The sequence below is a fragment of the Alnus glutinosa genome, chromosome 13 (genome assembly GCF_958979055.1).
Source record: "Alnus glutinosa chromosome 13, dhAlnGlut1.1, whole genome shotgun sequence".
NCBI lineage: Eukaryota > Viridiplantae > Streptophyta > Magnoliopsida > Fagales > Betulaceae > Alnus > Alnus glutinosa.
This window is the reverse complement of record NC_084898.1, coordinates 6,150,866-6,162,527: the sequence shown is the minus strand read 5'-3', so window position 1 is coordinate 6,162,527 and position 11,662 is coordinate 6,150,866. Positions and strand designations below refer to the sequence as shown.

The window sequence follows — 11,662 nt, the reverse complement described above, 5'->3', positions numbered from 1 at the left end:
GGTTTTGTCAATGGATCCTCTGTTTCACCTCCGCAGACTATTCCGAATCCCATCACTACTGATGGTGCTCCTGTTTCCATCTTGAATCCCGACTATGTCATCTGGTACCAGCGGGATCAACTTATTCTGAGTGTGCTGATTTCCAATCTTTCCGAACCCCTAGTCTCCCACGCAGTTGGGTGTGCTACGTCTCGTGCTCTGTGGATGTCCTTGGAGAAGATGTTCACCTCCCAATCACGAGCTCAGATGATGCAAGTTCATTACCAGCTTGCTACATCCAAGAAAGGTACCTCTTCTGTTACCGATTATTTCCAGAAGATGAAACTTTTGAGTGACACCATGGCTGCTATTGGTCAGCCTTTGAATGACTTTGAAACTGTGTCCTATATTCTTGCTGGGTTGGGATCCGAATATGATCCTTTTGTCACCTCTATTACCACCCGTGTGGATCCTCTTTCTCTTGAGGAAATCTATGGTCATCTATTGGCCTATGAACTTCGGCTGGAACAGCATCTACCCACTACAGACAGTGTTCAGCCTTCTGCAAACTTTACCTCTCGATCTCAGGATGGTCGTGGTCGAGGTTTCCGTGGCCGTGGAAACAACTATCGTGGTGGAAATCGAGGACGTAATGTGGTAAGGAACAAAAGAGGAACATTTACACAGAAATCGTTATAGTTCTATTAATCAGTTAAAAAGGATGATGGGAGAACCACCAGAGTGTGGAAACGTGCCTTGGACATGCCGACGTGCAGGACATTTCTAGGAAGTACAACAAAAGGACCGGAGAAACCGTTGGGACTAAGACACCTGTCGAGGAGTAGTCACACGATCTGCATTATCAGGAAGTACAACGGACGGAATGCCGAGACACCGACATGTAGGTATGGAGATAGCACATTGATGGGCAACAGACATAATTTTTAAATGATTTGTCAAAAGGTGTGCTAGGGGACCTAACCAGAGAAGGACATGTGCTAGGAGGTGCTCTGGTGTTAGATAGTCCTGAGAACTGTAGGAGGCAGACAAAATATGGATAGGCATGTGGCATCAATTGTTGGGATCAAGGAACCTATTGGTTGCGGCATTTATAAAGGTTGTCATGATTAGCGCAGCGGTAATGATTGAAACCTCCAGTTGATCAAGCCGAGGCAACCGAGATTCAAAGGCTAAGGGGTGTCCAAGCCTCGGGTGAATTAAAAGGTAACTGTTAGGAAAAATCCAATTCAGCTTGGCCTGTCAAGATGACTATGGGCCATCGAACCTACATTATCCCAATGAGTAGTAGGCCTTGAGCCCCTATAGAACAAGCGCCAGGATTAGCTATCCCCGAAAATTGTTGCTCCTGGAATGGGTGATCATGCGATGTGTCCAAGTGTAGCTTTCGAGATGAACTTGTCCCAAGCATGGAGTTTGACTCCCTTGAAGTCCCAGGAAGTGGTTGCCTTGGGAACCGACACAACCATCCGGGAGTGGTTAAGATTGTGATCACAGGAGATCCGAGACTCTTAAGGAATTCATGGCTCGGTTCAACTTGGAAAAGATGGCGGTTGAAGATGCCACCGATAACATGATTTTTGCAACTCTTTACCAGGGCCTTTCACCAGAGGTATCGCTGAAGAAGAAGTTGGCCCGGAAGCAACCGAGTACCTTGCAAGGCTTATGGATAAGGTGGAGGAATTTATCAATCACGAAGAAACTTTGAAGGTAATAATTAACTCGAGGCAACCCTAGGACTAGGAGGGGCCCCTGGAGAAGAAGAGAAAGCAGTTCAAAAAGGTGGACATACAAGATTCAAAGGCGGTAAAGAAGTTCCAAGACTACAACTTCGTGCCTCTCAACACCAGGGTATTAGAAGTGCTAAGGGAAATAAACAAGACTCGGAGTTTCGTCGACCTCCAAAGATACTAAGTTATCATCATCCCATAACAAAGATAAGTACTGCAATTTCCATGGGGCAGCAAGTCACCATACTGAGGTTACTAATCGAGCAATTCATAAAAATTGAAAAATTGATCCAGTTTTCAGGGGAACAGAGGAATCAACCAGGAAATGACGGGAACAACCGGCCTCAAAATCACCAAGACTACCAAACTTAAGACCACCAACCTCGGGACTACCAACACAGGGAGTATCTGTAATGTCCGGGAAATTATTTTATAATTAAAGTATAAATTTGAGTAAATAATTAATTAAACTTAATTAGGTGCATTTAAAATGCAAGAGAAAATTTTTAAAGACTAAAGTTTATAAAATGAGTTTATCTGGATTAAATAAAAATAAGTCTATTTAGTGGGGTAAAATAAAATAGAGTGTTTTATTTTTAATCTATGGGTTTGTAAATAGTGGCCATGAAAAGAAAATACAAGTGATATTTTTAAGTCCAAATAAAATAGGAAATAATAGAAATCAAATTAGAAAAGAAAAATAATATTTAAAAGAAATTAATGAATATAATAAAATAAAAAAAAAAGAAATAGAAAAGAAACATATATTAGAAAAGAAATTAAGAAATATAAAATAAATAAATAAATAAATAAATAAATAAATAAATATATATATATATATATATATATATATATATATATATATATATATATATATATATATATAGTGGGGCGACCTGCGCCCCACTTTGAAAGAAAAAAAGGTGAAGGGCCATGTGGCCCTTCACGTGATAAAAGAAGGAAGGGCCATCTGGCCCTTTCCAATGCAGAAAAAAACAAAAGTAATAATAAGAGGCAATGCCTCTTTTTCTCTCAGAACCGAGAGAAAGAAAGAAGAGAAAGAAAATATGGGGAAACTTTTCTCATTTTTGCGATCCACGAAAATCCAACGGTTCGATCTTCGATCCGTCTTCGGAAACGCGATCTACGCGTAAGGATCTACATTTTCACCGATCGTTTTGAGGTAAAACACAAAACTCATGATTTCGTAATTTTGGGGTTAAAATATTGAAATGTGAGTTTAATCTAGTATTTTCTTTAGGTAATGGGTTACTTGGAACTTGCTTAAGACTACCCAGACCATGGATTTTGGTTTGGTGAATTTTGGTAAGTTTCCTTAAACCCTAACTTTTGGGTTATGTATTTTAATTGCGATTTCTTATGTCTAAGCCTAAGTAAATCTTATGGGTTAGTGTTATTAGTGTTTAAATAGCAATATTATGTTATGGGTTAGTAAAATAAATTATGGTTTAAGTTTGGAAACCTTAATTTGATGGGTTAAATTAATTTGGGGTTTTTAAGTTATTAAAATCTAGATGATTAAATTATGCTAACAAGTTAGTAATTGATGTAAAAAGATTAGTGAACATAATATTAGAGTTAATGATATTAAGAAAATATTAGTGAGGAATTATTTAGAGATTAGTGAATATAATTTTAGGGCTAATATTATTATAAAAGTATTAGTGAAAGTAATTTACGGGTTTGTAAAATTAATTACGGATTAGTAAGTAATATTATGAGTAGATAATTAAATGGTAATTTTAATATTTAACCATTAGTAAATACTTTGGGTTAGTATTGTTTGAGTTATAGTTAGTGTATAGGATTTATGGGTAGATGTTTGGAACCCTTAAAATATTATGGGTTTTCCATGAGTTAGCTCTTGAGCAATTTAGGAGCTAAATGTGAGTCCAATATTAGGAGTTGTCAATAATGTGCAATGTATTGTTTTTACAGTAATGCATTGTATGGGGGTGTCTAAGAGACCTAGTGCTTAATATCCGCGCAGCCAAGGTGAGTATTCTACTCACTGAGAAGTATTATTTTCATATATGATGAATTGCAAAATATATATTGTTTTACAAATCTGAACCAACTGTATGTTGATTATGATATGTTTTGGATGATTTGAGTACTTTTGAGTATATTGAAATTATGATGATGTTTTGAAGTATGAATATGATATGTGATTTTAGAGTGAGTATAAATTGGAGATTTAAGTTATGCAAATTGTCTAAGAAATGATATGCTGGACTATTTATGTTTGATGAAGAAAGCATGTGTTAAAGTCATGATTATGAAATTAAATGTATAGTATTTGAGCACGAGCATTCAGCATGGCACTAAAAGACCAGGGTTCAATTCCCGGGCATACGTACGACACGCACACACTAGCACTAAAAGACCAGGGTTCAATTCCCGGGCATACGTACGACACGCACACACTAGCACTAAAAGACCAGGGTTCAATTCCCGGGCATACGTACGACATGCACACACTAGCACTAAAAGACCAGGGTTCAATTCCCGGGCATACGATAAGAATAAGACCGGGGTTCAATTCCCTTAGGCAAACGTACGACATGCATGCACATCATTTGTTTCATGATAATTGAATTGTTTTCATGTTTTTGATATATATGGTAGTTTTACTAGACGTATTAATATGCATAAGAGTCTCAATGGAAAGGAACTTATGTATATTTCTATCGGATGGTTGCATGATTTAAATGCTATTGTTTTCTATAACAGAACTTCTACGTATAATCTTAGTTGCCTAGTATGCTTTAAATGTTTTCTATTAGCCGGTGTTTGCTATATCAGCTATGGGGGTTTTCAAACAAAAGCTTATAAATTGATGGCTGTTATAGTGTACTCACGACTAAAAAATGAAAAGTTGGTTCTTTGCGAAAACTCAGTGAATAGTATACCTCTGAGGTCTTAGTGTATTTATTTATGCTAAGGCGGTGGGTTCATAATTCCACCTGTACGGATGCGGCAAACCCCCGCAACCGTGCAGACATTGATGCTTTGGTTGCAGGCTCTGCGGATATAGATATTGACTCGTTCACCTAGCGTATGGGATACTATGATTGGAGCACATCGCAACAGTCATAAGTCACGGACTCATGGGTAGTTCGCATTTTGGGTATTTTATCTATGGCCCGTGTCCTACGGGGCACATGTATTTGTTGAGCCTATATTTTAGAATGTAATTAGTGTAATTTGTTATATAAGCCTTAAATAGATAGACTTGTAAATGGCTCTTTGTTGTAATTAACTGTTGTGTATTAGATGTACTTCCGCTTATGATATGTGTTCCGCTGCACATTGATTACTATGTTCCGCTGTTAAATGTAACTCTGATTATCAGGTGCATGTTATGGGACATGTGTCATATGTTGGCTGAGCGACAAGTAGTCGTGCCACTGTGAAGATCCGTTTGTACGTTTCCAAAAAAAAAAAAAAAAAAAAAAAAAAAAAAAAAAAAACGGGTCGTCACAGCAAATGGTATCAGAGCAGTTAGTCCTAGGGTTTGTTAGAAAAGCGGAAAGCGGAAACTTAGGGTTTTGTCAAAGTCTAATAATAACAAAAGAGCCGTAGGAAATTTTAAAAGTTTCAACAAAGGTAGAAAATTAAAATGTAATACTCCATATGCATTACATGGATTTTGTGATGTATATCATTTAATTTACGTATAGTTAGCTTATCTCTCACTTTCACTTGCCTCTCACTTTCACATTGTAAATTAACTTCAATGTGATTGTGTAGAGTATATCGCTTAGACGGAGAACGGTTTAGAATAAATTTCTTAGGTGCATTGCATGAGTATTGTGATGCATGTACTATTCTTTACGTGGCATTGTTTATGGGGTATTTCATTGTACGGACAAGTCATGCCGCCTAGTCAAGCAATGTCGATATACAATGAGGAAGAGGATTTCTCAGTGGGTGATTGAGGTGGGAGTGATTTTAGGTGCCTCTACCTCCTTCTCTTTCTCTGTCGAAGAAATTGTTCGTTAGTAGTGGTTTTAAGCATTTCTCATTGATGGACCTTCGACCACGAATCATTTGAGTAGAAAACAGTCATTACCATTGGGAGCTCATGCTTCCTCACCACTGAAGAAACAACTTATTAGTTGTGGCCCTAAGTTCCTTGGAGAAGAGGATGTTTTTACGAGGCCGCTTCGGTGTCACGCGGTGCACCAATTGTGGTTAGCCACACTTTGGTGTATGTGTCGTGTTGAATCACGGGTATGCTTTCGATGTGGTAAACCTGGCCATCTCGTAAAGCTATGTCCCATGTTAGCCGCTTTGACTCCAAGCAACTCTAACGTTGCCCAATGTAGTGTGTGAGGAGCTACACTCGGATGTATATTGAGGAAGATTTTGGGCACCAAACCTTTAAAATCAACGTGCGTGACCATTTCTATTGGTGACGGATTTGTCCACAGTAAACATGGAGGTCATTGCCTTAGCACTATATGGGTGGTGACATTGCTAGCTCTAGTCTTTGACATAATGAGTTATAATGTCTAACTCATTTAGTTTGATATGTTAAGTGGTCCACCCTCGTCTCATTTGCATTTGTAAGTATATAAATTGAGCATTAAACCTTTGGATTAAAACCCATGCGTGACAACTCACGTTGGTGACGCCTTTGCTTATAGGGAGTGTGTGGACAAGTGTTTTATTGGTGCAGGAGAAAAGACTCTGCCAGAGAAGTTAGCAATGTTATGCATGTAGAGTTCCAATGTTGGCATATTTAGCTTCAACATATAATGTGTTGAGTTTTAATGCCATACATATAGAAGTTTGGTGTTCAACATGCCAAACAATAAAGCTTATCAGGTTAAACTACAATATTAACTTGTTTGGGCTTTGGTGTCAATTTGGAATGGATTGATAATCAAAGAGTAGAAGTGAACGTAGACAGTCACGAGTGGGTAGTTGTATTCCTACCCGATTGTATAAAGAGTCCGAACTTTGCGGGTCTCGTTTGCGAGTTACTCCGCTATCTCCCTTTGACCTTCGACAATGATGAATGTTCAAGAGTATACACTTGTGTGTTTGGCTTATGCCTAAGCCAAGCTCATGTCGAGTCCAAGTTGTGAACATTAGGATGGTGCAGATGTTTCCACTTTAGTCGCAAGTCTTTGCGAGGATGCATAAATTATCGTATACTAAACCGAGTGACAATCAATTAGGAGTATTCCTTATTGAGAACTGACAACTTGTTCAGTCAACTCATGGGAGCTTTAGTATTCTCGGAGATTGACTTTCTTTCGAGATTCCATACACACACGGTGCAAAAAGGAAATGTGCCAAAGTTAGCGATCCACATATGGTATGACCATTACAAGTTTTTGGTGATGCCATTTAGATTGAAAAATACACCGTTGGTAGTTACGGACTTGATGAATCCAGCGTTTCATGGGTACCTAATTATCTGAGTAGCTGAGTGTACCGTTGATACGTTAGTTTATTCGACTAGTCATGTCGAGCGTGGAAAACACTTGATATCAGTGTTGGAAGTGTTTAGTAAAATAAAATTCTTCACCAAGCTTAGGTGATGTGAGTTGCGGTTTGAAGAAATAGCCTTGGTCCTTAGATTGAACAAAAATGGATTCGTAGTCAACACGCTAGAACGAGAACACACAATTGCACATGTGCTTGAACTACCCATGAAAAATTGTTGGGTATGTGGCTTGTACAGATACATCGCAATTGGGCGGGGATGCACCCTTGTATAATAACAGGGATATAGCTTATGCTACTTGTCAACCGTGGATCATGAGTAGCGCCGTTCTCCTCGTGGTTCGGAGTTGGTAATCCTTGTCTATGCCCTACTATTTTGTGGGCAATGTCTTGATGGAGTAGTGTGTGGAATTCACACTTATCACCCAAGTCTTGAGGCACTCCAATGTCAAGAGATAGAGACATGAGGTAGCGTTGATGGCAAGATCGATTCAGAGGGTAATAGGAGTGTTAGTTCAACGTACCCTACGCAAGCGGACGACTGATCTGAAAGATCTATTTAGACACCTGAGGATACGCCCAAGTCATGCGTGTGGGAATCCGTGGAGTTGGTTATGATACTGCCATTCGTTGTGACTACTAGTTATGGTAGTTTACCATCATTGACGTGGTGTCACACGTAATATCGTATGTACGCGAATGATGTACTCCATTTCATTTGGTGTGAAATTGGAATAAAACGATCAGCGAGCTTTGAAGTGATGCATAATTTTAGGGAAGATTGCACTCGTTCAAAGTGGACATTCACTACATAGTGACGATACGCTATGTGGATAAACATCACCGCAAATCTGTAATTCAAATTGGGGATCTTGTGAAATGCGAGGTGTCGCCAATGTGAAACTTGTAACACTTTGGTTATATGGATGTGCTCAATTTTTGGATATATTGAGTCATCCCTAATGTAAAATGTGAGTCCGTTGTGTAATCGGTTAATTTTAACGAACATCTATGACTTTTTCGTATTTCTTTGTTTCAAAAATGTTTGTGACCCTTTACTTGTAATGCGCTTCTTCGTATTCAATAGAAATTGACATGAGAAAGATTGCAAAGCAAGTGATGGTTTGTGAGAAAACACTAAAATCATTCCGTTAGTGGGAACTATGTGGTGAAATCACGATGTTGAAGAAGCCACTTTGGTGTATAATTGTGAAATGCGGGAGCGATTCCTCATTTTAGCGAATAAATTCGGATATTGTTGTTATGTCATATCACTTCCGCGAAAATATATCGGGTAAAACGCATACTTGCATCGGTATTTCTAATATAGAATGCATGCTCGTATGGGCGTAAAACGATTAACGTCCAAATTTCGAGGACGAAATTTTTATAAGGAGGGAGGGATGTAATGTCCGAGAAATTATTTTATAATTAAAGTATAAATTTGAGTAAATAATTAATTAAACTTAATTAGGTGCATTTAAAATGCAAGAGAAAATTTTTAAAGACTAAAGTTTATAAAATGAGTTTATCTGGATTAAATAAAAATAAGTCTATTTAGTGGGGTAAAATAAAATAGAGTGTTTTATTTTTAATCTATGGGTTTGTAAATAGTGGCCATGAAAAGAAAATACAAGTGATATTTTTAAGTCCAAATAAAATAGGAAATAATAGAAATCAAATTAGAAAAGAAAAATAATATTTAAAAGAAATTAATGAATATAATAAAATAAAAAAAAAAAGAAATAGAAAAGAAACATATATTAGAAAAGAAATTAAGAAATATAAAATAAATAAATAAATAAATAAATAAATAAATAAATATATATATATATATATATATATATATATATATATATATATATATATATAGTGGGGCGACCTGCGCCCCACTTTGAAAGAAAAAAAGGTGAAGGGCAAGAGAAAGAAAATATGGGGAAACTTTTCTCATTTTTGCGATCCACGAAAATCCAACGGTTCGATCTTCGATCCGTCTTCGGAAACGCGATCTACGCGTAAGGATCTACATTTTTACCGATCGTTTTGAGGTAAAACACAAAACTCATGATTTCGTAATTTTGGGGTTAAAATATTGAAATGTGAGTTTAATCTAGTATTTTCTTTAGGTAATGGGTTACTTGGAACTTGCTTAAGACTACCCAGACCATGGATTTTGGTTTGGTGAATTTTGGTAAGTTTCCTTAAACCCTAACTTTTGGGTTATGTATTTTAATTGCGATTTCTTATGTCTAAGCCTAAGTAAATCTTATGGGTTAGTGTTATTAGTGTTTAAATAGCAATATTATGTTATGGGTTAGTAAAATAAATTATGGTTTAAGTTTGGAAACCTTAATTTGATGGGTTAAATTAATTTGGGGTTTTTAAGTTATTAAAATCTAGATGATTAAATTATGCTAACAAGTTAGTAATTGATGTAAAAAGATTAGTGAACATAATATTAGAGTTAATGATATTAAGAAAATATTAGTGAGGAATTATTTAGAGATTAGTGAATATAATTTTAGGGCTAATATTATTATAAAAGTATTAGTGAAAGTAATTTACGGGTTTGTAAAATTAATTACGGATTAGTAAGTAATATTATGAGTAGATAATTAAATGGTAATTTTAATATTTAACCATTAGTAAATACTTTGGGTTAGTATTGTTTGAGTTATAGTTAGTGTATAGGATTTATGGGTAGATGTTTGGAACCCTTAAAATATTATGGGTTTTCCATGAGTTAGCTCTTGAGCAATTTAGGAGCTAAATGTGAGTCCAATATTAGGAGTTGTCAATAATGTGCAATGTATTGTTTTTACAGTAATGCATTGTATGGGGGTGTCTAAGAGACCTAGTGCTTAATATCCGCGCAGCCAAGGTGAGTATTCTACTCACTGAGAAGTATTATTTTCATATATGATGAATTGCAAAATATATATTGTTTTACAAATCTGAACCAACTGTATGTTGATTATGATATGTTTTGGATGATTTGAGTACTTTTGAGTATATTGAAATTATGATGATGTTTTGAAGTATGAATATGATATGTGATTTTAGAGTGAGTATAAATTGGAGATTTAAGTTATGCAAATTGTCTAAGAAATGATATGCTGGACTATTTATGTTTGATGAAGAAAGCATGTGTTAAAGTCATGATTATGAAATTAAATGTATAGTATTTGAGCACGAGCATTCAGCATGGCACTAAAAGACCAGGGTTCAATTCCCGGGCATACGTACGACACGCACACACTAGCACTAAAAGACCAGGGTTCAATTCCCGGGCATACGTACGACACGCACACACTAGCACTAAAAGACCAGGGTTCAATTCCCGGGCATACGTACGACATGCACACACTAGCACTAAAAGACCAGGGTTCAATTCCCGGGCATACGATAAGAATAAGACCGGGGTTCAATTCCCTTAGGCAAACGTACGACATGCATGCACATCATTTGTTTCATGATAATTGAATTGTTTTCATGTTTTTGATATATATGGTAGTTTTACTAGACGTATTAATATGCATAAGAGTCTCAATGGAAAGGAACTTATGTATATTTCTATCGGATGGTTGCATGATTTAAATGCTATTGTTTTCTATAACAGAACTTCTACGTATAATCTTAGTTGCCTAGTATGCTTTAAATGTTTTCTATTAGCCGGTGTTTGCTATATCAGCTATGGGGGTTTTCAAACAAAAGCTTATAAATTGATGGCTGTTATAGTGTACTCACGACTAAAAAATGAAAAGTTGGTTCTTTGCGAAAACTCAGTGAATAGTATACCTCTGAGGTCTTAGTGTATTTATTTATGCTAAGGCGGTGGGTTCATAATTCCACCTGTACGGATGCGGCAAACCCCCGCAACCGTGCAGACATTGATGCTTTGGTTGCAGGCTCTGCGGATATAGATATTGACTCGTTCACCTAGCGTATGGGATACTATGATTGGAGCACATCGCAACAGTCATAAGTCACGGACTCATGGGTAGTTCGCATTTTGGGTATTTTATCTATGGCCCGTGTCCTACGGGGCACATGTATTTGTTGAGCCTATATTTTAGAATGTAATTAGTGTAATTTGTTATATAAGCCTTAAATAGATAGACTTGTAAATGGCTCTTTGTTGTAATTAACTGTTGTGTATTAGATGTACTTCCGCTTATGATATGTGTTCCGCTGCACATTGATTACTATGTTCCGCTGTTAAATGTAACTCTGATTATCAGGTGCATGTTATGGGACATGTGTCATATGTTGGCTGAGCGACAAGTAGTCGTGCCACTGTGAAGATCCGTTTGTACGTTTCCAAAAAAAAAAAAAAAAAAAAAAAAAAAAAAAAAAAAAAAAACGGGTCGTCACAGTATCAACCCTGAGACTGCCAACCCTACCCTCCTCGGCACGATGACAGGAGGCGGGATAATGTCCCCTGGGCGAACGAA

At 36.9% G+C, this 11,662-nt stretch overlaps 2 long non-coding RNA genes and 1 other non-coding gene across 3 annotated transcripts; all 3 read left to right on the top strand.

Moving 5' to 3' along the window:
* The first annotated feature begins 356 nt into the window (after positions 1 to 356).
* On the top strand, positions 357 to 496 carry LOC133855099 (small nucleolar RNA Z247). Its single transcript, XR_009896937.1, has one exon. It is a non-coding gene; the product is annotated as a small nucleolar RNA Z247 (small nucleolar RNA).
* A 2,130-nt stretch (positions 497 to 2,626) lies between these two features.
* Positions 2,627 to 5,070, top strand: LOC133854997 (uncharacterized). Its single transcript, XR_009896900.1, has 2 exons — positions 2,627 to 2,910; positions 4,750 to 5,070. It is a non-coding gene; the product is annotated as an uncharacterized LOC133854997 (long non-coding RNA).
* Positions 5,071 to 9,185: 4,115 nt separating this feature from the next.
* LOC133854998 (uncharacterized) lies at positions 9,186 to 11,416 on the top strand. Its single transcript, XR_009896901.1, has 4 exons — positions 9,186 to 9,256; positions 9,335 to 9,399; positions 10,033 to 10,089; positions 11,096 to 11,416. It is a non-coding gene; the product is annotated as an uncharacterized LOC133854998 (long non-coding RNA).
* The last annotated feature ends 246 nt before the right edge of the window (positions 11,417 to 11,662 follow it).